At 45.3% G+C, this 12,320-nt stretch overlaps 1 protein-coding gene across 1 annotated transcript in view; it reads left to right on the forward strand.

Moving 5' to 3' along the window:
* Window positions 1-1,223: 1,223 nt before the first annotated feature.
* Window positions 1,224-12,320, forward strand: part of LOC309362274 (uncharacterized protein) — a 45,382-nt gene continuing 34,285 nt past the window's right edge. The window contains exon 1 of the mRNA XM_081897902.1: window positions 1,224-1,322. The gene's annotated coding sequence lies outside the window, so the exon portion shown is untranslated. The remainder of the gene's footprint in view (window positions 1,323-12,320) is intronic.

Raw genomic sequence — 12,320 nt, forward strand, 5'->3', positions numbered from 1 at the left:
GTGAAGCGTATGTAACCGAGGTACCACTGTATAGGGTTGGGAAGAAAAGAGAGAGAGGGGATGGGGTGGTAAAGCTTATGTTTTTTTACTTAGTGTATATGTGGGGGTTTTCAGTCAGCGTTACTTGGGTAGGTTCTCTTCCTGTTCACTTGTTATGTTTCCTTGGTGGTGAGAGGGGTTGGGGTGGCCTAAGGTGTTGTTGATTGTCTTTGGTTGGGGATTTGTTTGTTTGTGTGTGAGGGAGGGAGGAGTTGTTGGATTAAAGTAGCTATATTGAATCACATGCTGTTGATGGTTCATGCTGGTGGACCCTAGAAGTTCAGCGTGGCCATGGCGCTCGCCATCTTGCCTCGCTGGAAGTCCCCCAAAAGATCAGAGTTTTGCAGTGGACTGGGAAGTGTGGGACGACACTTACTTTGATGCAACACCCTAACCTCTCCACAAACGAATGGGAATGGGTACTCACTAAATAGCCCTGCAAACAAATCAGAATGAATGCTCAATAAACAGTCACCTGGAAATGCCCTTAGTCACTTGATGCGCTGAGGTGGCTGTTGCTTTATTCTTAATGATTGTTAGGTGGGTGTGATTTTTGACAGGACTTTGGGATGCAAAGTGGGGCAGGTAAACCTCTGTTTTTCTGCCATGGTCTGACCAAAATTGGGCCCCCCAGTATGCTATTAGTCACAGAAGCTAAGCTCCCACTGGTGCTTCAGGAGCATGTTTTGTTACTGTGTTGAACAATCAAGCTGTCTTTGACTTAGGGCTTCCCAAACTCCTGAGCCTCAAATTCTTGAATGGATCCCAGGGGTCATGTGCCTCTTGGAACAGCAGACAGAGCTAAGGGCAGTTGGTGACTGCAGAATGAAGATTGTAAGCCTCTCTCAGCTGATTTCCAGTGTGGGATACTCACCCATTTCCCCAGATGTTTAAGGAATCAATGCATTGTGCCTGTATTGCTCAGTGAGAGTGCTTCGCTCCATGCAAGGCATTTTAGGGTGGAATTGCCATATTTTGTTCGCTTGCTTCTTACAGAGCATATGATGTCCTCAGCCAACTGTGGTCACCCTGTATTTTTCTGTGGTTCTTCTGTCTTTTCTCAAGGCACAGAAAGTCCAGCTTTCTTCAGAAGAGCGGAAGAGCAGTGCAGTCTCCACGGATGTAGAGTCCTCTGCTGTTAGCCTTCCTCCCCCCACCTTAAAGGGCGGGATCTGGGCAGTAAGGTATTAATTTGGAAAGTTAACCTATCATTGCCCACCACGAAGCTGTCATCAAAACTGACTCACTGAGTCTCATGAAGATGCTATATTGGTGTCCCGCAGGTAGGCTGCTCTTATTTATTTAATTTATAATCCACCTTTTTTCTCCAAGTTCCTCAAGGTGGTGTAAATTATTCTTCCCCTTTCCTTAGTTAATCCCCACAACAACCCTGTGAGGTATGTTGGGCTGAGAGGCATTGACGGTCCCAAGGGGCTCCATGGCCAAGTGGTGATTAGAACCCTGGTCTTCTAGGTCCTAGTCCAATACTCTAACAAACAACCAGAAGGTTGTGACTAGGAAATTCTGGTGGGCTCAATTTCTGGGCAATTCTGTATTATCACACAGAGATTTGTGAGTTTTTAAGCCATGCACTTTCCAGCATGGTTTGGTGAGTCTTAAAATGAAAATAAGAACTATATTGGACACTATTATTACCTTGGTGTGAAAGTAAAATTATTCTAGAAAGGAATTTCTGTTCAGAAGAGAAGAAATAATAACTTTGCTAAGGTTTAAGAACAACTGCTGTTGCTGCTTCAGCTATCTAGTTTTTCTGTTGTTGCTGGCACCAACTTTCCCTCCTGTTTTCTGTAATTCCAGTCAGTTAAGACTCATTCGTTCGTTCCCTGCAGATTGTGAAGCCGCATTATTGATGGCTTTCAGTTCTCGAATGGCATAGACACCTCTATCAACTGGCCTGTTTTCAAGCAGATTGAGCTTTGCAGCTGGAAATTAGCATATGTAAATGCATAAATGATAACACAGCATTTGCACCTTTGCACCGGTGGGAAGCCGGTAAGATCCAGCTCTCTTGTGATTTCAGTGAAGCCAACTAACTGTAGAGATGATTCAATCTAGCAAACTCACTCCATGATAAAATGAGAAACAGGATCAACTGGGGCAGAGGAGATGTGAGGATTTTGCTGGACATATCCTCCCAGCAGCCCTGGCCAAAAAGGTCAGTGGTCAGAGTGACCGAGGGAGATGCATTCCAGCAACATCTGGAACACCACAGGTCCAGACATCCTTATCCTGAAAGCCCCCACGGACTTGCCTCCTTATCTCTCCACTCATATCCCGAAGCATCCCTTCCTGTGATCTTTGTTCATCTAGTTCCACCCCCCGCCAAAAGTATGAGGAGCCCTGCTCTTGCCAAATATTTCTCTGCATTTGCTGTCCTGCTTCCTCTGCCTTCCAGAAGCCTGCTGCAAGACCAGCTCTCATCCTTCCCTCAAGTCCTTCCTCAAAACCCACTTTTTTTTCTATGAAGCCTTTGGGAAGATCATCTAGTCCAGGCTCCATATCCTGCTTGCTGCAGGGGAGTGGAAAGACCTTTCTTTATGGCAAGGACTGCATTCCCTTGTTGGTGGTAGTGGGGAATCTGTCAGAGACAGCATGTCGGCAGAGGCAGATTTTAGGGAGCAAAGACTGGGTCTCCTGCAATGGGCACCAGGCCAAGAGAGCACCAAAGAGGGTGCTGCAACAGTGACGAACAATAGAAGGCAAAGGGTGGAGCACAGAGTTTAGGCATTGTATAGGGTGCAGCCGAAAGTCCATCACTGATGCCGGTGGAGGTACTCAGCCTTTACTGTCTCTGGCCACATCCATAGGTAAAGGTAAAGGGACCCCTGACCATTAGGTCCAGTCGTAACCGACTCTGGGGTTGCGGCACTCATCTCGCTTTATTGGCCGAGGGAGCCGGCATACAGCTTCCAGGTCATGTGGCCAGCATCACTCAGCCTCTTCCGGCGAACCAGAGCAGCACACGGAAACGCCGTTTACCTTCCCGCTGGAGCGGTACCTATTTATCTACTTGCACTTTGACATGCTTTCGAACTGCTAGGTTGGCAGGAGCAGGGACTGAGCAATGGGAGCTCACCCCATCATGGGGATTCGAACCGCCAGCCTTCTGATCGGCAAGTCCTAGGCTTTGTGGTTTAACCCACAGCGCCACCCACATCCCACAGACCACATCCATACCATATGTTTAAAGCACTGTGATATCACTTTAAATAGTCCTGGCTCCCCCCAAAAGAATCCTGGGAGCAGTAGTTTGTTAAGGGTACCAAGATTTATTAGGAGACCCTCATTACCCTTCCAGAGCTACAGTTCTCAGAGTGGTTTAAAAACCAATCCCTCTTCACAGGAAACTCTGGGAACTGTCGCTCTGGGATAGGAGGTTCCTGAAAATTCTCAGCACCCATAACCAACTGCTGCTCCCAGGATTCTTGGGTATTTGGACCAGCCGCCCTACTGTAAGTAAGCTGAAGAACATATAGCTCATGATGGATGGGTCAGTCAGTAGAACATGAGACTCTTAATCTCAGGGTCATGGGTTCAAGCACCACGTTGGGCAAAAGATTCCTGCATTGCAGGGGGTTGGACTGGATGACCCCCATGGTCCCTTCCAACTCTACAGTCCCATGATTCTATGATATAGTTGTGACAATGGCATATTCTTCCCTTGATTACTCTTCCTGCCTCCACTTCCCTCTGGAGTTCCCTCTGTGTCTTATGTCTAGATTCTTAAAGCAACTTCCTTTTAGCTGTGCCTTGTTGCCTGAGAGGTCGAGCCAAAGTGCCTGACATCATTTGTAATATCAGTGACATTGATGACTGACAGGTGGGTAGACCTGCCTGCCCATCAGATTTGGCCTGCTAGGAGGATCTTGATAAGGAATTGACTCAGTGGAATCAGAAAGGTTCCCCATCCTGATTGAGATGCAACACCTTGTGGCAGGGAGCTGTCAAACCTGTTCATGTGCAACAGGTGGCGCTATGTAATCATGGTTTTTTTCAGGTGGAACTCTCCTGAACTCAGCTCGGCACCTCTCAGGTGGGTGCCATTGCCATTCTAAGAGAACAAGGGAGGCATTCATGGTAAGTTCTGGCACCTCTCTTTCTAGAAAAATAGCAGTGTATATTATAAAATTCATGAAATGCTAACAACAGCAACAACAATCAGTTAGTTTTTCAGAAATAAAATTTTTATTTGTAAGTATCATAATAGCAACTGAAGGAGGATAAAGTGGAAATGCTGATTTAATACAGTGGTACCTTGGGTTACATACGCTTCAGGTTACATATGCTTCATGTTACAGACTCCGCTATCCCAGAAATATTACCTCGGGTTAAGAACTTTCAGGTTTAACAGAAATCGTGCTCCGGCGGTGCAGTGGCAGCGGGAGGCCCCATGAGCTAAAGTGGTGCTTCAGGTTAAGAACACTTTCAGGTTATGAACGGACCTCCGGAACGAATTAAGTTCTTAACCTGAGGTACTACTGTATTCCTTTTCTTTCCACTCACAAATATGACAAACTAAATCAGTGTGTAGTGAGCCTTTACTTTTCTTTTTCAGTAAAAGTGGAATATGGAATAATGACTGAGTGTTTTAATGTAACTTTATATTTAACTACGATCTTTCAACAACATTGTTAAACGAAATGGATAAAAGTTAAGGTTTAAAATAGGTATGGAAACCAATACCAAATCCATAATATCACTATATCAGCTTTATACATGTCAATCAATGGGGGAAAGCTGAACAACAAAATTACCGGGGGGGGGGGGAGTAAATGCCTCCTCGCCTGACACCCCCCCCGCTAATTAGCAGCTATATGTAAGGGCTCCATCTAGTGGTAGTTTTTATTGTTACAACTCCATTTTCAAACAGTCCTATTTTCTGCCTAAATCAGAAAGTCCCTATTGAGGTGACATCCCCACACATTCAGCCAAGCACCTTAACACATCATGTCTAGGCATGTTTTCTGGCTGCGGGCATACAACTATTCAGACTTTTGGCTGACCATATGGAAGTTAGGAGGAGGGATAGCAACTGTGACCTCATCTCCACCCTTCATGGGACGTAAGGAAATGGCTGTTGTATTAGCAATGGTTTTTTGAACCAAAACCCAGCAACAGGCTACAAATTTACGTGGGAGAATGGCTGGGGAAGGAGGTTGCTTAGCCCTTCAGTCCATTTCAGTCTAAGGAGGTTGTTTCCCCCTTCAGTCCATTTTTCCTGCTCAAAATCACCCCTCCCATTTGCTTTTCTCCCACAGGGAAAAAGGTACTAGAACTTATGGGTATCCAATGAAGTTGGACTTTGGAAGCTTCAGAGCAGATAAAAGGAAGGACTTCTTTTCACACAGTGCATAGGTAAACTATGGAATTCACTGCCGCAGGACGGCTTCAAAGAAAGAAGTGGACAAATTCATAGAGAATAAGGTAGTAACCATGATAACTATGCTGTGTCACCATGGTCAGCGGCAGCAATGCTTCTGAATACAGTGGTTCCTCAGGTTACATATGCTTCAGGTTACAGACTCCGCTAACCCAGAAATATTACCTCGGGTTAAGAACTTTGCTTCAGGATGAGAACAGAAATTGTGTGGTGGCGGTGCAGCAGCAGCAGGAGGCCCCATTAGCTAAAGTGGTGCTTCAGTTTCAAGTTAAGAACAGGCCTCCAGAACGAATTAAGTTCTTTACCTGAGGTATCACTGTAATACCATTTACTGGCAACCTCTGGAAGAGAGAATACAGTGGTACCTCGGGTTACAGACGTTTCAGGTTACAGACTCCGCTAACCCAGAAATAGTACCTTGGCTTAAGAACTTTACCTCAGGATAAGAACAGAAATCGTGCTCCGGCGGTGCAGCGGCAGCAGGAGGCCCCATTAGCTAAAGTGGTACCTCAGGTTAAGAACAGTTTCAGGTTAAGAACAAATTAAGTTCGTAACCTGAGGTATCACTGTATGCTCTTGTGCTCTGGTCCTGCTTGTGAGTTTCCCACAGGCATCTGTTTGGCCACTGTGAGAACAGGATGCTGGACTAGATGGGTCACTGGCCTGACCCAGAAGGCTCTTTTATATTCTTACTAGTAATAATTCTAGTAAAGAATAAATGCCATAGACTTGTTCTCTGTTTTAAAACTCTGTATGTGAGAGTGAGTGAGAGAAACAGGCAGAGAGAGAGAGAGAGAGAGAGAGAGAGAGAGAGAGAGAGAGAGAGGAGCATAGAAATCTATTGCACATGGTGATAGTTCCAACACACAAGTTCTTGGACTTGAGTGGGTGACCTTTGAGAGGCATGTGCTGGCTGGGCGGCCACTGCTAAGATTAGGTTTCTCATTTGTCAGAGCAGGCCTGGCCTCTGCGAAGGAAAGGAGCGTTTGTGTGTGACTTGCTGTAGCGTCAGAGGCGCAATTCCAAAAATCACACATCCAGTTATGAGACACTTTGGCTTTCAGGCCTGCCATGTAATGCTATTTCATAATCCTCCCTGGCCTGACTTGAACCAATGATGAGAGCAGGGGGAGCTAAGATGGCTTTGGTGAACTGGGTTGTCGGTCACCACCAGGCCTTCTCAGCGGACACCACCTTCTTTGCTGCTGTGCTGCGTCTTCTTCACACGAGCAGAGGCTGCTGATGGAGTGGCACACCCAGTAAATCTGGGTCTGCACCTGAGCAGTCTGTGAATTCAGCTCTGCACCAGAAATCCAGACTCCTTCAATGATTAGTATCTTGGCATTGCTCTGTTGTGTGATGAGTCCCAAGAGCAGGAATGGGGGAAAGAGGATGGAATGGAACAATATGGGGTTGTTGAGATCAGGGAACAGAGGTTGGAGGTGGTAGGTACTCCCCTTTTCCAGAATTTGGCAGCTCTGGATGGGGAGGCAGGAATCCCACCTCTCCCATCCCCTCCAAAGGAGAAAAAAAAATCAGTGGCCTCCAGGGAAGGTATTGACTGGGAATGGAAGAACCAGAGTCAGAAGAAGGCACAGCCATGACCAGATACCACTTCCACCACTGGGAACAGACCCATCCTTCCAGATGCAGTGTGCATGCACACACACCACATTCCTGCAAGTCACAAGAGTCTCACAAGTAAGCTCACCACACCTTTAAAAACTTGGCAAGTGGGTGGCAACCCATTGGGACAGCTCCATTGCTTCCATGCACCCTGATCTCGACTTCTTTAAGCTCAGGGTGCTGTATCTAGCTTGGCTAGTTTATCCTTTCTCATCATTCACTTTGTGTGGACACATCAGCAAGAGGTAGAATCTTAATGGCAGTCTGGTGGGATATGAAATGGGATCAGATTGACAAGGACCATTACTCAGATATTTCATCCACCTCAAAATCAGCTGTTTTGTTTCAGGTATATTTTGGGGGCAGTATGAAACAAAGGATAGAGAATTGGAATGGCTACCATTTTTTCCCTAAGAAAGCCATATTTTTTGGGGGGGGGGGTTAATTAAAAAAAGTGGTGCTTTTTTACATTTAAAATGGTTGCTTCCATCCAAAACTGAATCTTCCGAGGGCTGCCATTGTATTAAACAGTGATCGAATATCTACAGGAGATATGCACATTTTCACAGAAGGGGTGGGTTCTTCCTTTCTGGTATCATTTTCTTTGAGTGGCAAAGTGTTAAAAACCCCTTCAAACAAAAGGCAGTGACTGAGCAGGCTTGTTGAAAACATATAGTCACAAGAGTTCCATGCAACCATTTTTCCAAACCTGAACCACTAAACGCTGTGAGGGCTTGTTTTTTCTTTCTTTATCATAAGAATGTCTTGAAAAACAAAATAGAAACCAAAGATGCCTTATTTGAGCATCCTGTCTAATTTAACACAGGGATGATAAGAGAAAAATGGGAGGAAAGATGACATGGGCTAAACGGGGGGTGGAAAATCTACATTTGTTTCAACTTCACTCATTTATGTCAGCTTACCCCAACCTCCTGAACCTATGTTCTCCAAATTCCAATACAGGACAGATAAAAGATAGTACAATGCATAGTTAAACTATGAAACTTGCTCCCACAGGAAGCAGTGATGGCCACCAACCTGGATAGCTTTAAAAGAAGATTTGACAAATTCATGGAGAATAAGGCTATCACTGACTACTAGTTATGATGGCTATGCTCAGTTGGAGCATAGCCATCCAGTTGCTGAAATCCAGTTGCTAGAAGCCACAGATTGCTCGAATCCTGCTTCCGGCTTTCCCATAGGCATCTGGTTGGCCACTGGGCTAAATGGACCATTGTTCTGATCCAGCAGGCTCTTCTTAAATGTTTTGAACTGCGGCTCAGCCCTCGTCAGAGCTGTCAATGGTCAGAAGGCTGATAGGAATTATTGTCCAAAATATTTGGAGACTTCCCAGGTCAGGAGGAATAGTTTGCAGGGGTTCTGGGAGGTGGCTCTGAGCACAAAGTGTAAAGGGTGGAGTCATTTCAAGAAGACATTTGGTCAGGCGAGGGTGATGAAAATGGAGGGACAAAGATCACATGCAGCTGTAGGGTCAATTTGGATCTACCTTTCCAAACCAACATGCAGAATGAAATGTAGCTATCTTTCAAAATTCTCATCTCTCCAAATTTTGCGATGCAGCTCTCCAGAAGAAAGCAAGCATACAAACAGAAGCACACTGGAAGAGCCCTGGAGTTGGAGGAGACCAAAAGCCCATCTAGGTCAGCATCCTGTTCTCAAAGAGGCTGATCAGGTGCTCATGGGTAGCCACTCAAAATACATGAAAATGCATCATTAAGAGAAATTGTAAATATATATTAGAAGAAATTGCATTAAAAATGAGTATACTAGGAGGTGTGCGCACAAAAATGGTGATGAATTCTTTTTTTAAAAAAAAGGACTGGAGAAATGAGGAACAGAGAGAGACCAAAATGAATAGATTCATCTATCCTTATATGCAGGGATGTATGAATGGAGAGAAAATCTGGGGCAAAACCATAAGGGGGTTTAAAGACCAGGACAGGGAGCTGAGTATGTCATAGCATCATAGAATTGTAGAGTTGTAAGGGACCCTGAGGATCACCTAGTCCAACTCTCTGCAATGCAGGAATATGCAGCTCTTCCATATGTCATGTTATACCAATACTATTTTAAAAATGATTCCTGTGTGTGAAATAAAAATCAAGCCTTCCCATTGTGATTAAGGTAAAAGTCTGTTTATTAAGACAAGGCAGTTGTGTTGGAAAAGATCCCCCCCCCCGTAATCATCCATACTCTCTTCTGAGGTGATTGATAAGGTGCAATACTTGCATCAGGGGTGCCAATTTCAATAAAATAAAATATTGTGGGGGCCCAGGTAAGCCCCACTCCACATAACTGATCACATGAAGTAGGGCACACACACCATTTGAATGGGGATGCCAATCAACATTGTGGTGGCCCAGCCCCCTCTAATCTTTTATTGTGGGGGCTGAAGTCCCCATGGCCTCTAAGAGTTGGCTTCTATGGCTTGCATACAGAGCTTAACAGCTTTTATATGGATGACAAAGTTGTCACAACTTGGTTGATAACAGACCCCATGAAACTAGCTTTGCAGAAAAAGGAATAGCTGCTCAAAACCTCAAACGTTCCATACTACCTTCACCCTTTCCCCTACCTTCATGATGACTTCCTCTCTCCCTCTCTTTCCACTCTTAAGAGAGATAGATATCCTTCAGATAGAAACAGGTTCAGACCTTTTATAGTCCAAGGCCCTTGCAGACCCCAGGCCCATACATCCTGCTTTGATTTGTGAAAGATATCCCTTCATTTATTCTGTGTTTCTGATATAACCCTCTATGGAAAGCAGGAGTAGGTTCCTGCTTCAATACACCTTCCCACCCTTCATTCCTCATCACCTCTGCTTTGACTAAGAGAAACAAGGTGTGTGCAGCCTTGAGACTGCTTTGCACATGACAGACTCGACCAGAAGACGCACCTCTTACACCATGACCACTTTGTGTAATGCAGTCTTAAAACCTCTGTCAGCTTGTATAAAACATTTCAGCATCCTGCACATTCTCCACAAATACACAATGTGACAGAAATCGGGTCCTCCCTTAAAGAGGGCACATATTGCGGTGAGAACTGGAAACCGACACCCTGTGTTGTGGGTGGGTACGATTGGTCAGCCACAACACCCGATTGGTAGGTCCCTCGTAGCTGGGTGCAATCTGGCCAATGGGACGCAGACCAGACAGTTTGAGAGACCTATTTATGCCCATGCACATGACCCAGAGCTTCCTCTTTCAGCACGTGCATTTGGAACACCTGCCCACCTCTCCCTACATTTAGGGCTTTGTGCTTGACCTTGCTATGCCATCGTGTGTTGTTGGGACAGGGGCACGGCAGGAATTTCCACCACTTGGCTGATTGGCTGTTGCCATTTGGGTTTTGCCTGCCGTGTAGCAAATCGTCACAACTTGTAAGGTTGTGGATAGGCTCTGGTTCTGGTGATAAGGATGGGAGAACGCTCTTGTCATCCCTATGTAAAGGGTATTCCATTAAAGGAATCCAAGGACTCGATGGTTTGGTCAATCCCTGAGAGGGGGTTGTGCCTGGGACATTTGGGTGGCGGAGATAGCCCGTTCCTGGCTTTCCGCTTATCCAGGTGTTCACCCTTGGCTGACCTATGCTGGAATCCTGGGTCAGCACTACCTGCATGGCAGGGAGCTAGTCGAACCAGAGCCTATGCAACCAATCACTTTCTGTAATCAATAAAGTTGTGGCCTAAATTCTGCCAAAAACCAAAACCAAAAATTTTGAGTCAAGTGTGAATTTATTTAGGGGGGGCAGGTTTCTGGGTCTGAACATGCAAATACCTCTGTGCGGGCCAAGGGCACTTTTTAGTGTAAAACACCACTGCATCCCAGTTCTCTGATGCGTATCCCCTGAAGATTGAGTGGGAAGGTGCATCCTTTGCACCCAGAAAGCTAAAAGCTCAATCAACCAGCATATTGAGGCAGTCGTGGGAGTAGCAATGCAGTGGCAAATTCAGAATTTCTCTCCATGATACTCTCAGCCACGCCCTCTCACAGCTACACCCTCTTCCAAGATTATACAACCTTCTACTATCATATAATAATCTTATAATTATACAATATTATTATACAGTAATGCATTGCACTTGAGAGAGGCCCACCACCAGGCCTGCCTGCCACTGGCCAATTTGCAGGCATGCTTGGATCTATGCAGTGCTTTTTTTCTTAAAAAATATTTAGGGGTACTCTCGTTTTGACTCAAGAAAAACCAAATTGGGAAAAATAAATAGTGAATGGACCAAAGTACAAAGATTCACAAAATGTTTAGTGGTATGCGTACCCCTGTGTATCCCCCCACCCCCAGAAAAAAACGCACTGGATTTGTGTCTCCAGTCAGCAAGGCAAGCATCTACGCATCCCCACTGGCCGGGCAGTTCCTGCACCTGGAAAACCAGACTTGGGAGGTGGCAGTGCCGGCCTGCAATGCCAGCCCCCTCCAAGTGTCCCTGATTTAGAGAAGCCCAGTTTCTGATTTGATCCTGGAAAGTCGCACTTTTCCTTAGGATGTCCCTAATTTCATTGGAGAAATATTGGAGGATATGGAGTTACCATACCTGAGCTGTCTGTAGGCAATCATGTATAAGGAAGACTTTTTAAACATTTTATTATATTTTTATATATGTTGGAAGCTGCCCAGAGTGGCTGGGGCAACCCAGTAAGATGTGTGGTGTATAAACAATAAATTTATCATTATAGAACAGGACATCCCTATTTTCATCAGAGAAGTGTTGGAGGGTATGCAATGCAGCTGCACCAGGATGGTAAGTGAACTTATCACATTTTTGCATTTTGGCACAACAAAGGCAGGACCAAAACAAACAAACAAACAAACAAACAAACAAACAAACAAACACGGAGAATGAAATGTTTCAGATTTTCAGCAGGAAGTTATGGGACAGTCACCGATTAGAAGCACAGAAGTGTGACTGCCCTGAAACCTTTGCAGGCACAAACAGTATTGACAGCAGGATGACATATAACCACCATGATAGCATCATGAAAACAATTATGAATACCCAGTAAAAGGGATGTGTTGAAGGTCCCCTAGTTACTGCATTCCAGGCATTTGGTCTTCGGTGTAAAGTATTCACCCCACCCCAGTTTCTAAAGCTTTGTGCTGTCTCCCTGTGTAGAATGGCGTCCTGCCCCCTGCCCCCAAGATGAGTACGGTTTGCTTTGGCTGGTTGGTGAGAAGCTATCTGTGGAAAGCTATGGAGTGTAGCCAGTGGTCTATA

The sequence above is a fragment of the Podarcis melisellensis genome (genome assembly GCF_964234715.1).
Source record: "Podarcis melisellensis genome assembly, chromosome: Z".
In the NCBI taxonomy this organism is placed as follows: domain Eukaryota; kingdom Metazoa; phylum Chordata; class Lepidosauria; order Squamata; family Lacertidae; genus Podarcis; species Podarcis melisellensis.